Below are 15,237 nucleotides of genomic sequence, written 5' to 3' on the forward strand. Positions count from 1 at the left end.
ATTCTGTATTTTCTCTTCTATATTCTGTGTTCTGATCCCATGTTCTAAATTCTGGGTTCTGTATTCTGTATTCTATATTCTATATTCTGTGTTCTACAATCTGTATTCTACGGTCTATATTCTATATTCTGTGTTCTACATTCTATATTCTACATTCTATATTCTGTATTCTGTGTTCTATATTCTATATTCTGTATTCTACATTCTTTATTCTACATTCCATATTCTTTCTTCTATATTCTAGATTCTGTGTTCTTCATTTCATGTTCTAAATTCATGTTTCTGTATTCTCCATTGTATATTCTATATTCTGTGTTCTACAATCTATATCCTACATTCTATATTCTGTATTCCATATTCTGTGTTCTCCATTCTATATTCACATTTTATTTCTATATTATATGTTCTATATCCTGTGTTCTGAATTTCATGTTCTAAATTCTGGGTTCAGCCATGTGTATTCTATATTCTGTATTCTGTGTCTACATTCAGTGTTCTAAATTCTATATTCTGTATTCTTTATACTATATACTTGATTCTGTGTTCTGAATTCCATTTTCTAAATTCTGTGTTCTGCCATGTGTATTCTATATTGTATATTCTGTGTTCTAAATTCTGTATTCTGCATTCTATTTTCTGTATTCTATATTCAATATTCTAAATTCTGTGTTCTGCATTCCATGTTTTAAATTCTGGGTTCTGCATTCTGTATTCTATATTCTATATTCTGTGTTCTACATTCTATATTCTACATTCTATATTCTATATTGTGTGTTCTATATTCTATATTCTGTTTTCTACATTCTCTATTCCACAGTCTATATTCTGTATCCTATATTCCATATTCTGTGTTCTGCATTCCAGGTTCTGAATTCTTTTTTCTATATTCTGTATTCTATATTCTATTTTCTGTGCTCTGCATTCCATATACTAATTTCTGTGTTCTGAATTCTTTATTCTATTTTCTCTATTCTGTGTTCTACATTCTATATTCTACATTCTATTTCTATATTCTATATTCTAGATTCTGTGTCCTGGATTTCATGTTCTAAATTCTGGGTTCTGTTTTCTGTATTCTATATCCTGTATTCTGTGTTCTACTTTCTATATTCTACATTCTATATTCTGTATTCTGTATTTTATATCCTATATTCTGTGTTCTGAATTCCATGCCTAAATTCTGGTTTCTGTATTTTTATTTTATCTTCTATACACTGTGTTCTGCATTCCATAATCTAATTTCTGTGTTCTGTATTCTGTATTCTATACAATGTTTTATATTCTATATTCTACATTTTTTATTCTTTACTCTATTTTCTAAATTCTGTGTTCTGGATTCCATGTTCTAAATTCTGTGTTATGTATTCTGTATTCTATATCCTATATTCTGTATTCTGCATTCCATAATCTAAATTTTTTTTCTGTATTTTGTATTCTCCTTTCTATATTCTGTGCTTTTCATTCTATATTCTACATTCTTTATTCTGTATTCTGTATTTTATATACTTTATTCTGTGTTCTGCATTCCATGTTCTAAATTCTCAGTTCTGCATTCTGTATTCTGTATTCTAAATTCCGTGTTATACATTCTATAACTACATTCTATATTCTAAATTCTATATTCTATATTCTGTGTTACGAATTCCATGTTCTAAATTGTGGGTTCTCTCTTCTGTATTCTGTATTTTATAATCTATGCTCCGAATTCCATGTTCTATATTCTGGGTTCCGAATTCTGTTTTCTATATTCTATATTCTGTGTTCTGCATTCTATACTCAGTATTCTGTATTCTATATTCTATATTCTGTGTTCTGCTTTCCTATGTCTAAATTCTGGGTTTTGTATTCTGCATTCTATATTTTTAATTCTGTGTTCTACATTCTATATTCTACATTTTATTTCTGTATTCTATATTCTATATTCTGTGTTCTACATTCTGTATTCTACATTCTATATTCTGTATTCTGTATTCTATATTCTACATTCTGTATTCTGCACTCAATATTCTAAATTCTGGGTTCTGCATACTGTATTCTATATTCTATTCTGTGTTTTACTTTGTGTATTCTACATTCGATATTCTGTATTCTGTATTCTATTTTCTATATTCTGTTTTCTACATTCCATGTCTAAATTCTTTGTTCTGTAATCTGTAAACTATATTCTATATACTATGTTCTACATTCTATATTCTACACTCTATATTCTATATTCTATATTCTAAATGCTGTGTTCTGAATTCCATGTTCTAAATTCTGGGTTCTGTATTCTCTATACTATATTCTATATTTTGTGTTCTATATTTTTTATTCTACATTCTATAATTTGTATTCTGCATTCTATATTCTATATTCTGTGTTCTACATTCTATATTTTATATTCTGTATTCTGTATTCTGTATTCTATTCTCTAAATTCTGTGTTCTGCATTCCATATTCTAAATTTTGGGTTCTGTATTCCGTATCCTCTTTTCTATATAGTGTGTTCTACATTCTATATTCTACATTCTTTATTCTGAATTCTGTATTCTATATTGTATATTCTGTGTTCTGCATTCCATGTTCTAAGTACTCGGTTCTGCATTTCGTATTCTGTATTCTAAATTCCGTGTACTCCATTCTATATCCTATATTCGATATTCTAATTTCTATATTCTGTGTTCTGAATTCCATGTTCTAAATTCTGGTTTCTGTATTCTGAATTCTATATTTTACAAGCTATGCTTGGAATTCCATGTTCTAAGTTCTGGGTTCTTTATTCTGTATTCTATATTCTATATTCTGTGTTCTGCATTCCAATATCTATATTCTGGTTTCTGTATTCTGCATTCTATATTTTAAATTCTGTTTTCTGCATTCTATATTCTACATTTTATGTCTGTATTCTATATTCTATATTCTGTGATCTACATTCTGTATGCTACATTCTATATTCTGTATTCTGTGTTCTCTTTTCTATATACTGTGTTCTGCATTCCATGTTCTAATTTCTGGGTTATGCATTCTGTACTCTATATTCTATATCCTGTGTTTTACATTGTGTATTCTACATTCGATATTCTGTATTCTGTATTATTTTTTCTATATTCTCTGTTCTGATTTCCATGTTCTAAATTCTGGGTTCTGTATTCGTTATTATATATTCAATATTCTGTGTTTTATTTCTATATTCAATATTCTATATTCTGTATTCTATATACTAAATTCTGTGTTCAGAATTCCATGTTGTGAATTCTGGGCTCTGCATTTTTTATTCTATATTCTATATTCTGTGTTCTACATTATGTATTCTTCATTCTATTTTCTGTTTTCTATATTCTATATTCTGTGTTCTACATCCTGATTCTACATTCTATATTCTGTAATCTGTATTCTATATTCTCTATTCTGTGATCTATAATCTATATTCTATATTCTATATTCTGTATTCTGTACTCTATATTCTAAATTCTGTGTTCTGTATTCCATGTTCTAAATTCTAGGTTCTGCATTCTATATTCTATAATCTATATACTGTGTTCTTCATTCTGTATTCTGTATTCTATATTATGTATTCTGTATCATTTATACAAAATTCTGTTTTCTGAATTCCATGTTCAAATTCAGAGTTATGTATTCTGAATTCTATATTCTATGTTCTGTGTTATACTTTCTGTATTCTATATTCTATATTCTGTTTTTTATATTCTATATTCTATATTCTGTGTTCTACATTCTATATTCCACTTTCTATTTCTGTATTCTATATTCTATATTTGTGTTCTACATTCTTTTTCTATATTCTATATTGTATATTCTGTATTCTATAATCTACATAATGTGTTCTGCATTCCGTTTTCTAAATTCTGAGTTCTGCATTCTGTATTCTATATTCTATATTTTGTGTTATACATTGTGAATTCTACATGCGATATTCTGTATTCTGTATTCTATATTCTATGTTCTCTGTTCTGAATTCCATGTTCCTAATTCTGGTTTCTTTATTCTGTATTCCATATTCTAATGTCAGTGTTCTAGATTCTGTATTCTACATTCTGTGTTCTGTATTCTGTATTCTATATTCTAAATCCTGTCTTCCGCATTCCATCTCTAAATTCTGGGTTCTGTAATCTGTACTCTATATTCTATATTCTGTGTTCTACATTCTATATTCTACCTTCTATAATCTGTATTCTGTGTTCTATATTCTAAATTCTGTGTTATGAATACCATGTTCTAAATTCTGGCTTCTGTATTCTCTTCTATTATTCTATATTCTTTGTTCTACATTCTATATTCTGCATTCTATATTCTGTACCCTATATTCTAAATTCTGTGTTCTGAATGCCATGTTCTAAATTCTGCGTTCTGTATTCTCAATTCTATATTCTATATATTGTTTTCTAAATTCTATATTCTACATACTATATTCTGTATTCTGTATTCTATATTCTATATTTTGTGTTCTACATTATATATTCTACATTTTATATTTTGTATTCTGTATTGTATATTCTAAATTCTGTGCTCTGCATTCCATATTCTAAATTCTGTGTTTTGTATTCTGTATTCTGTATTCTATAATCTGTGTTCTGTATTCCATATTCTAAATTCTACTTTCTGCATTCTGTATTCTGTATTCTATATTCCGTGTTCTAAATACTATATTCAACATTCCATATTCTGAATTCTATATTCTATATTATACGCTCTGAATTCCATGTTCTAAATTCTGGGTTCTGTATACTCTATTCTATATTCTGTAATCTGTGTTCCGAATTCCATGTTCTAAATTCTTGGTTCTGTACTCTGTTTTCTATTTTCTTTATTCTGTGTTCTACATTCTGTATTCTGTATTGTGTATTTTATTTTCAACATTCTGTGTTCTGCATTTCATGTTCTAAATTCTGGGTTCTGTATTCTGTATTCTATATTCTATATTCTGTGTTCTGATCCCATGTTCTTAATTCTGGGTTCTGTATTCTGTGTTCTATATTCTATATTCTGTGTTCTACAATCTGTATTCTACATACTATATTCTGTATTCTGCATTCTGTATTCTATATTCTGTGTTCTACATTCTATATTCTGTATTCTGTGTTCTATATTCTATATTCTGTATTCTACATTCTTTATTCTACATTCCATATTCTTTATTCTATATTCTAAATTCTGTGTTCTTCATTACATGTTCTAAATTCATGGCTCTGTATTCTCCATTCTATATTCTATATTCTGTGTTCTTCAATCTATATCCTACATTCTATATTCTGTATTCTGTATTCCATATCCTGTGTTCTCCATTCTATATTCACATTTTATTTCTATATTATATGTTCTATATCCTGTGTTCTGAATTTCATGTTCTAAATTCTGGGTTCATCCATGTGTATTCTATATTCTATATTCTGTGTCTACATTCAGTGTTCTAAACTCTATATTCTGTATTCTTTATACTATATACTAAATTCTGTGTTCTGAATTCCATTTTCTAAATTCTGTGTTCTGCCATGTGTATTCTATATTGTATATTCTGTGTTCTACATTCTGTATTCTGCATTCTATGTTCTGTATTCTATATTTAATATTCTAAATTCTGTGTTCTGCTTTCCATGTTCTAAATTCTGGGTTCTGCATTCTGTATTCTATATTCTATATTGTGTGTTCTACATTCTGTATTCTACATTCTTTACTGTATTCTGTATTCTATATTCTATATTCTGTGTTCTGCATTCCATGTTCTTAATTCTGGGTTCTGTTTTCTGCATTCTATATTCTATAATCTGTGTTCTATATTGTTTATTCTACATTCTATATTCTATATACTCTGTTATATATTCTATATTCTGTTTTCTACATTCTGTATTCAACATTCTATATTCTGTATACTGTATTCCATATTCTGTGTTCTGCATTCCATGTTCTGAATTCTTTTTTCTGTATTCTGTATTCTATATTCTATTTTCTGTGCTCTGCCTTCCATATTCTAAATTCTGTGTTCTGAATTCTTTATCTGTTTTCTATATTCTGTGTTCTACATTCTATATTCTACATTCTATTTCAATATTCTATATTCTAGATTCTGTGTACTGCATTCCATGTTCTAAATTCTGGGATCTGTTTTCTGTATACGATATCTTGTATTCTGTGTACTACATTCATTATTCTACATTCTATATTCTCTATTCTGTATTTTATATCCTATATTCTGTGTTCTGAATTCCATGCCTAAATTCTGGGTTCTGTATTCTGTACTCTATATACTGTGTTTTATATTCTATATTCTACATTTTATATTCTTTTCTCTATATGCTAAATTCTGTGTTCTGAGTTCCATGTTCTAAATTCTGGGTTCTGTATTGTCTATTCTATATTTTATATTTTTTGTTCTACATTTTTATTCTACATTCTATATACTATATTCGGCATTCTATATTCTATAATCTGTGTTATACATTCTATAGTCTACATTCTATATTCTGTATTCTGTATTCTATGTTCTAAATTCTGAGTTCTTCATTCCATGTTCCAAATTCTGTGTTATGTATTCTGTATTCTATATCCTATATTCTGTATTCTACATTCCATAATCTAAATTTTGTGTTCTGTATTCTGTATTCTCTTTTCTATATTCTGTGCTTTTCATTCTATATTCTACATACTTTATTCTGTATTCTGTATTTTATATACTTTATTCTGTGTTCTGCATTCCATGTTCTAATTTCTCGGTTCTGAATTCTTTATTCTGTATTCTAAATTCCGTGTTTTACATTGTATATCTACATTCTATATTCTAAATTCTATATTCTATATTCTGTGTTCTGAATTCCATGATGTAAATTCTGGGTTCTCTAGTCTGTATTCTGTATTTTATAATCTATGCTCCGAATTCCATGTTCTAAATTCTGGGTTCTGTATTCTGTTTTCTATATTATATATTCTGTGTTCTGCATTCTATACTCTGTTTTCTGTATTCTATATTCTATGTTCTGTGTTCTGCATTCCAATGTCTAAATTCTGGGTTCTGTATTCTTTATTCTATATTTTTAATTCTGTGTTCTACATTCAATATTCTACATTTTATTTCTGTATTCTATATTCTGTATTCTGTGTTCTACATTCTGTATTCTACATTCTATATTCTGTATTCTGTATTCTATATTCTACATTCTGTATTCGGCATTCAATGTTCTAATTTCTGGGTTCTGCATACAGTATTCTATATACAATTCTGTGTTTTACATTGTGTTCTGCATTCGATATTCTGTATTCTGTATTCTAATTTCTATATTCTGTGTTCTGCATTCCATGTCTAAATTCTGGGTTCTGTAATCTGTAATCTATATTCTTTATAATATGTTCTACATTCTATATTCTACATTCTATATTCTGTATTCTGTATTCTGTATTCTGTATTCTAAATTCTGTGTTCTAAATTACATGTTCTAAATTCTGGGTTCTCTACTCGGTATTATATATTCTATATTCCGTGTTTTATATTCTATATTCAACATTCGATATTCTGTATTCTATATTCTAAGTTCTGTGTTCTGTATTCCATGTTCTAGATTCTGGGTTCTGTATACTGTATTCTGTATTCTGTGTTTTAAATTCTATATTCTACATTATATATTGTGTACTCTATATTCTAAATTATGTGTTCTGAAATCCATATTCTAAATTATGGGTTCTGTAGTCTCTATTCTCTATTCTATATTTTGTGTTCTACATTTTTTATTCTACATTCTATATTCTGTATTCTGCATTCTATACTCTATATTCTGTGTTATACATTCTTTATTCTACATTCTATATTCTGTATTATATTCTCTAAATTCTGTGTTCTGCATTCCATGTTCTACATTCTGTGTTCTGTATTCTGTATTCTATATTCTATATTCTGTATTCTGCATTCCATATTCTAAAGTTTGGGTTCTGTATTCCGTATCCTCTTTTCTATATTCTGTGCTCTACATTTTATATTCTACCTTTTTTATTCTGATTTCTGTATTCTTTATTGTATATTCTGTGCTCTGCGTTACATGTTCTAAATACTCGTTTCTGCATTCTGTATTCTGTATTCTAAATTCCGTGTTCTACATTCTATATCCAATATTCGATATTCTAAATTTTACATTCTATATTCTGTGTTCTGAATTCCATGTTCTAAATTCTGGTTTCTGTATTCTGTATTCTAGATTTTATAATCTATGCTCGGAATTCCATGTTCTATGTTCTGGATTCTTTATTCTGTATTCTATATTCTATATTCTGTGTTCTGCATTCCAATATCTAAATTCTGGATTCTGTCTTCTGCATTCTATATTTTAAATACTGTGTTCTACATTCTGTATTCTACATTTTATTTCTGTATTCTATATTCTATATTCTGTGATCTACATTCTGTATTCTACATTCTATATTCTGTATTCTGTATTCTTTTTTCTATATACTGTGTTCTGCATTTCATGTTCTAAATTCTGGGTTATGCATTCTCTATTCTATATTCTATATTCTGTGTTTTACACTGTGTATTCTACATTTGATTTTCTGTATTCTGTATTATTTTATCTATATTCTCTTCTGAATTTCTTGTTCTAAATTCTGGTTTCTGTATACTATATTCCATATTCTATAGTCAGTGTTCTACAATCTGTATTCTACATTCTGTATTCTGTATTCTGTATTCTATATTCAATATTCTGTATTCTACATTCTATACTCTACATTCTGTATTCTGTATTCTGTATTCTGTATTCTGTATTCTATATTTTGTGTTCTGCATTCCATGTCTAAATTCTGGGTTCTGTAATCTGTACTGTAAACTATATTCTGTGTTCTACACTGTATATTCTACATTCTATATTCTGTATTCTGTATTCTATATTCTAAATTCTGTGTTCTGAATTCCATGTTCTAAATTCTGGGTTCTGTATTTGGTATTATATATTCAATATTCTGTGTTTTATATTCTATATTCAACATTCTATATTCTGAATTCTATATACTAAATTCTGTGTTCTGAATTCCATGATATTAATTCTGGGTTCTGCCATGTGTATTGTATATTCTATATTCTGTGTTCTACATTCTGTATTCTACGTTTTATATTCTGTATACCACATTCTATATTCTGTGTTCTGCATTCAATGCCTAATTACTGGGTTCTCTATTCTGTATTCTATATTCTATATTCTGTGTTCTGCATTCCATATTCTGAATACTGGATTCTGTATTCTATATTTATATTCTCTGTTTTACATTATATATTCTACGTTCTATATTCTGAATTCTTTTTTCTATATTCTGTGTTCTGAATTCAATATTCTAAATTCTGGGTGCTGTTTTCTTAATTCTATTTTTTATATTCTGTGTTCTACATTCTCATTTCTACATATTATTTCTGTATTCTATATTCTATATTCTGTGTTCTGATTTCCATGTTCTAAATTCTGGGTTCTGTACTCTGAATCCTATATTTAGTTTTCTGTGTTCAACTTTCTATATTCCACATTCTATATTCTGTATTCTATACTCTATATTATAAATGCTTTGTTCTGAATTCCATGTTCTATATTCTTTGTTCTGTATTCTGCGTTTTATATTCTATATTCCGTGTTCTACATTCTATTTTCTACATTCTATATTCTGTATTCAGTATTCTATATTCTGTGTTCTACATTTCTGTATTCATGTATTCTACATTCTATATTCTGTGTTCTGCATTCTATATTCTATATTCTGTGTTCTTCATTCTAAATTCAACATTCTATTTCTGTATTTTATATTCTATATTCTATTTTCTGCAATCCATATTCTAAATTCTGGGTTCTGAATTGTGTATTCTATATCCTATATACTGTCTTGTACATTCTATATTCTACATTCTATTTCTGTATTCTATGTGCTATTTTCTGTCCTACATTCCATGTTCTAAATTATGGGTTCTGAATTCTGTATTCTATAATCTGTGTTTTTCATTCCATGTTCCAAATTCTGGGTTCTGTATTCTGTATTCTATATTCTACATTCTGTGTTCTACATTCTATATTCTACATTTATTTCTGTATTCTATATTCTATATCCTGTGTTCTGTATTCCATGTTATAAATTCTGGTTTCTGTATTTTCAATACTATATTCTATATTCTGTGTTCTAAATTCAATATTCTTCATTCTATATTCTGTATTCTATATTCAAAATTCTAAGTTCTGAAATCCATGTTCTAAATTCTGTATCTGTATTCTGTATTCTATATTCTATATTATGTGTTCTACATTCTACATTCTACATTTTATATTCAGTATACCTCATTATACATTCTGTTTCCTAGATTCTCTATTCTACATTCTCTATTCTATATTCTGTATACTAAATTCTAAATTATTGGTTCTGAATTCCATGTTCTAAATTCTGGGTTCAGTATTGTGCATTCTATATTCTATATTCTGTGTTCTATATTCTAGATTCCACATACTATATTCTGTATACTCTATTATATATTCTGTATTCTGTGATCTGCTTCCATGTTCTAAATTCTGGTTTCTGTATTCTATATTCTATATTCTGTGTTCTAAATTCTATATTCAACATTCTATATTCTGAATTCTGTATTCTACATTCTGTGTTCTACATTCAATGATCTAAATTCTGGGTGCTGTATACTGAGTTCTATTTTTTATATTCTGTGTTCTATATTCTAAATTCTACAAATTATAGCCGTATTCTATATTCTATATTTTGTGTTCTGAATCCCATGTTCTAAATTCTGGATTCTGTTTTCTGAATTCTATATTCCATATACTCTGTTCTACATTCTCTATTCTCTTTTCTTTATTCTGTATTATGTATTCTGTATTCTATAGTCTGTGTTCTGAATTCCATATTCTAAATTCTGGATTCTTCATTCTGTTTCCTATATTCAATATTCTGTATACTGTATTCTGTATTCTACATTCTATGTTATGTGTTCTGTATCCTATATACTAAATTTTGTGTTCTGAATTCCATGTTCAAATTCATTGTTATGTATTCTGTATTCTATATTCTATATTCTGTGTTCTACATTCTGTATTCTACATTCTATATTCTGTTTTCTATATTCTATATTCTGCGTTCTACATTCTATATTCCACATTCTATTTTTGTATTCTATATTCTATATTCTGTGTTCTGAATTCCATGTTCTAAATTCTGGGTTCTGTATTCTGTATTTTCTCTTCTATATTCTGTGTTCTGATCCCATGTTCTAAATTCTGGGTTCTGTATTCTGTATTCTATATTCTATATTCTGTGTTCTACAATCTGTATTCTACGGTCTATATTCTATATTCTGTGTTCTACATTCTATATTCTACATTCTATATTCTGTATTCTGTGTTCTATATTCTATATTCTGTATTCTACATTCTTTATTCTACATTCCATATTCTTTCTTCTATATTCTAGATTCTGTGTTCTTCATTTCATGTTCTAAATTCATGTTTCTGTATTCTCCATTGTATATTCTATATTCTGTGTTCTACAATCTATATCCTACATTCTATATTCTGTATTCCATATTCTGTGTTCTCCATTCTATATTCACATTTTATTTCTATATTATATGTTCTATATCCTGTGTTCTGAATTTCATGTTCTAAATTCTGGGTTCAGCCATGTGTATTCTATATTCTGTATTCTGTGTCTACATTCAGTGTTCTAAATTCTATATTCTGTATTCTTTATACTATATACTTGATTCTGTGTTCTGAATTCCATTTTCTAAATTCTGTGTTCTGCCATGTGTATTCTATATTGTATATTCTGTGTTCTAAATTCTGTATTCTGCATTCTATGTTCTGTATTCTATATTCAATATTCTAAATTCTGTGTTCTGCATTCCATGTTTTAAATTCTGGGTTCTGCATTCTGTATTCTATATTCTATATTCTGTGTTCTACATTCTATATTCTACATTCTATATTCTATATTGTGTGTTCTATATTCTATATTCTGTTTTCTACATTCTCTATTCCACAGTCTATATTCTGTATCCTATATTCCATATTCTGTGTTCTGCATTCCAGGTTCTGAATTCTTTTTTCTATATTCTGTATTCTATATTCTATTTTCTGTGCTCTGCATTCCATATACTAGTTTCTGTGTTCTGAATTCTTTATTCTATTTTCTCTATTCTGTGTTCTACATTCTATATTCTACATTCTATTTCTATATTCTATATTCTAGATTCTGTGTCCTGGATTTCATGTTCTAAATTCTGGGTTCTGTTTTCTGTATTCTATATCCTGTATTCTGTGTTCTACTTTCTATATTCTACATTCTATATTCTGTATTCTGTATTTTATATCCTATATTCTGTGTTCTGAATTCCATGCCTAAATTCTGGTTTCTGTATTTTTATTTTATCTTCTATACACTGTGTTCTGCATTCCATAATCTAATTTCTGTGTTCTGTATTCTGTATTCTATACAATGTTTTATATTCTATATTCTACATTTTTTATTCTTTACTCTATTTTCTAAATTCTGTGTTCTGGATTCCATGTTCTAAATTCTGTGTTATGTATTCTGTATTCTATATCCTATATTCTGTATTCTGCATTCCATAATCTAAATTTTTTTTCTGTATTTTGTATTCTCCTTTCTATATTCTGTGCTTTTCATTCTATATTCTACATTCTTTATTCTGTATTCTGTATTTTATATACTTTATTCTGTGTTCTGCATTCCATGTTCTAAATTCTCAGTTCTGCATTCTGTATTCTGTATTCTAAATTCCGTGTTTTACATTCTATAACTACATTCTATATTCTAAATTCTATATTCTATATTCTGTGTTACGAATTCCATGTTCTAAATTCTGGGTTCTCTCTTCTGTATTCTGTATTTTATAATCTATGCTCCGAATTCCATGTTCTATATTCTGGGTTCCGAATTCTGTTTTCTATATTCTATATTCTGTGTTCTGCATTCTATACTCAGTATTCTGTATTCTATATTCTATATTCTGTGTTCTGCTTTCCTATGTCTAAATTCTGGGTTTTGTATTCTGCATTCTATATTTTTAATTCTGTGTTCTACATTCTATATTCTACATTTTATTTCTGTATTCTATATTCTATATTCTGTGTTCTACATTCTGTATTCTACATTCTATATTCTGTATTCTGTATTCTATATTCTACATTCTGTATTCTGCACTCAATATTCTAAATTCTGGGTTCTGCATACTGTATTCTATATTCTATTCTGTGTTTTACTTTGTGTATTCTACATTCGATATTCTGTATTCTGTATTCTATTTTCTATATTCTGTTTTCTACATTCCATGTCTAAATTCTTTGTTCTGTAATCTGTAAACTATATTCTATATACTATGTTCTACATTCTATATTCTACACTCTATATTCTATATTCTATATTCTAAATGCTGTGTTCTGAATTCCATGTTCTAAATTCTGGGTTCTGTATTCTCTATACTATATTCTATATTTTGTGTTCTATATTTTTTATTCTACATTCTATAATTTGTATTCTGCATTCTATATTCTATATTCTGTGTTCTACATTCTATATTTTATATTCTGTATTCTGTATTCTGTATTCTATTCTCTAAATTCTGTGTTCTGCATTCCATATTCTAAATTTTGGGTTCTGTATTCCGTATCCTCTTTTCTATATAGTGTGTTCTACATTCTATATTCTACATTCTTTATTCTGAATTCTGTATTCTATATTGTATATTCTGTGTTCTGCATTCCATGTTCTAAGTACTCGGTTCTGCATTTCGTATTCTGTATTCTAAATTCCGTGTACTCCATTCTATATCCTATATTCGATATTCTAATTTCTATATTCTGTGTTCTGAATTCCATGTTCTAAATTCTGGTTTCTGTATTCTGAATTCTATATTTTACAAGCTATGCTTGGAATTCCATGTTCTAAGTTCTGGGTTCTTTATTCTGTATTCTATATTCTATATTCTGTGTTCTGCATTCCAATATCTAAATTCTGGTTTCTGTATTCTGCATTCTATATTTTAAATTCTGTGTTCTGCATTCTATATTCTACATTTTATGTCTTTATTCTATATTCTATATTCTGTGATCTACATTCTGTATGCTACATTCTATATTCTGTATTCTGTGTTCTCTTTTCTATATACTGTGTTCTGCATTCCATGTTCTAATTTCTGGGTTATGCATTCTGTACTCTATATTCTATATCCTGTGTTTTACATTGTGTATTCTACATTCGATATTCTGTATTCTGTATTATTTTTTCTATATTCTCTGTTCTGATTTCCATGTTCTAAATTCTGGGTTCTGTATTCGTTATTATATATTCAATATTCTGTGTTTTATTTCTATATTCAATATTCTATATTCTGTATTCTATATACTAAATTCTGTGTTCAGAATTCCATGTTGTGAATTCTGGGCTCTGCATTTTGTATTCTATATTCTATATTCTGTGTTCTACATTATGTATTCTTCATTCTATTTTCTGTTTTCTATATTCTATATTCTGTGTTCTACATCCTGATTCTACATTCTATATTCTGTAATCTGTATTCTATATTCTCTATTCTGTGATCTATAATCTATATTCTATATTCTATATTCTGTATTCTGTACTCTATATTCTAAATTCTGTGTTCTGTATTCCATGTTCTAAATTCTAGGTTCTGCATTCTATATTCTATAATCTATATACTGTGTTCTTCATTCTGTATTCTGTATTCTATATTATGTATTCTGTATCATTTATACAAAATTCTGTTTTCTGAATTCCATGTTCAAATTCAGAGTTATGTATTCTGAATTCTATATTCTATGTTCTGTGTTATACTTTCTGTATTCTATATTCTATATTCTGTTTTTTATATTCTATATTCTATATTCTGTGTTCTACATTCTATATTCCACTTTCTATTTCTGTATTCTATATTCTATATTTGTGTTCTACATTCTTTTTCTATATTCTATATTGTATATTCTGTATTCTATAATCTACATAATGTGTTCTGCATTCCGTTTTCTAAATTCTGAGTTCTGCATTCTGTATTCTATATTCTATATTTTGTGTTATACATTGTGAATTCTACATGCGATATTCTGTATTCTGTATTCTATATTCTATGTTCTCTGTTCTGAATTCCATGTTCCTAATTCTGGTTTCTTTATTCTGTATTCCATATTCTAATGTCAGTGTTCTAGATTCTGTATTCTACATTCTGTGTTCTGTATTCTGTAT

This window comes from Vicugna pacos, chromosome 16, assembly GCF_048564905.1.
Source record: "Vicugna pacos chromosome 16, VicPac4, whole genome shotgun sequence".
Lineage (NCBI taxonomy): Eukaryota > Metazoa > Chordata > Mammalia > Artiodactyla > Camelidae > Vicugna > Vicugna pacos.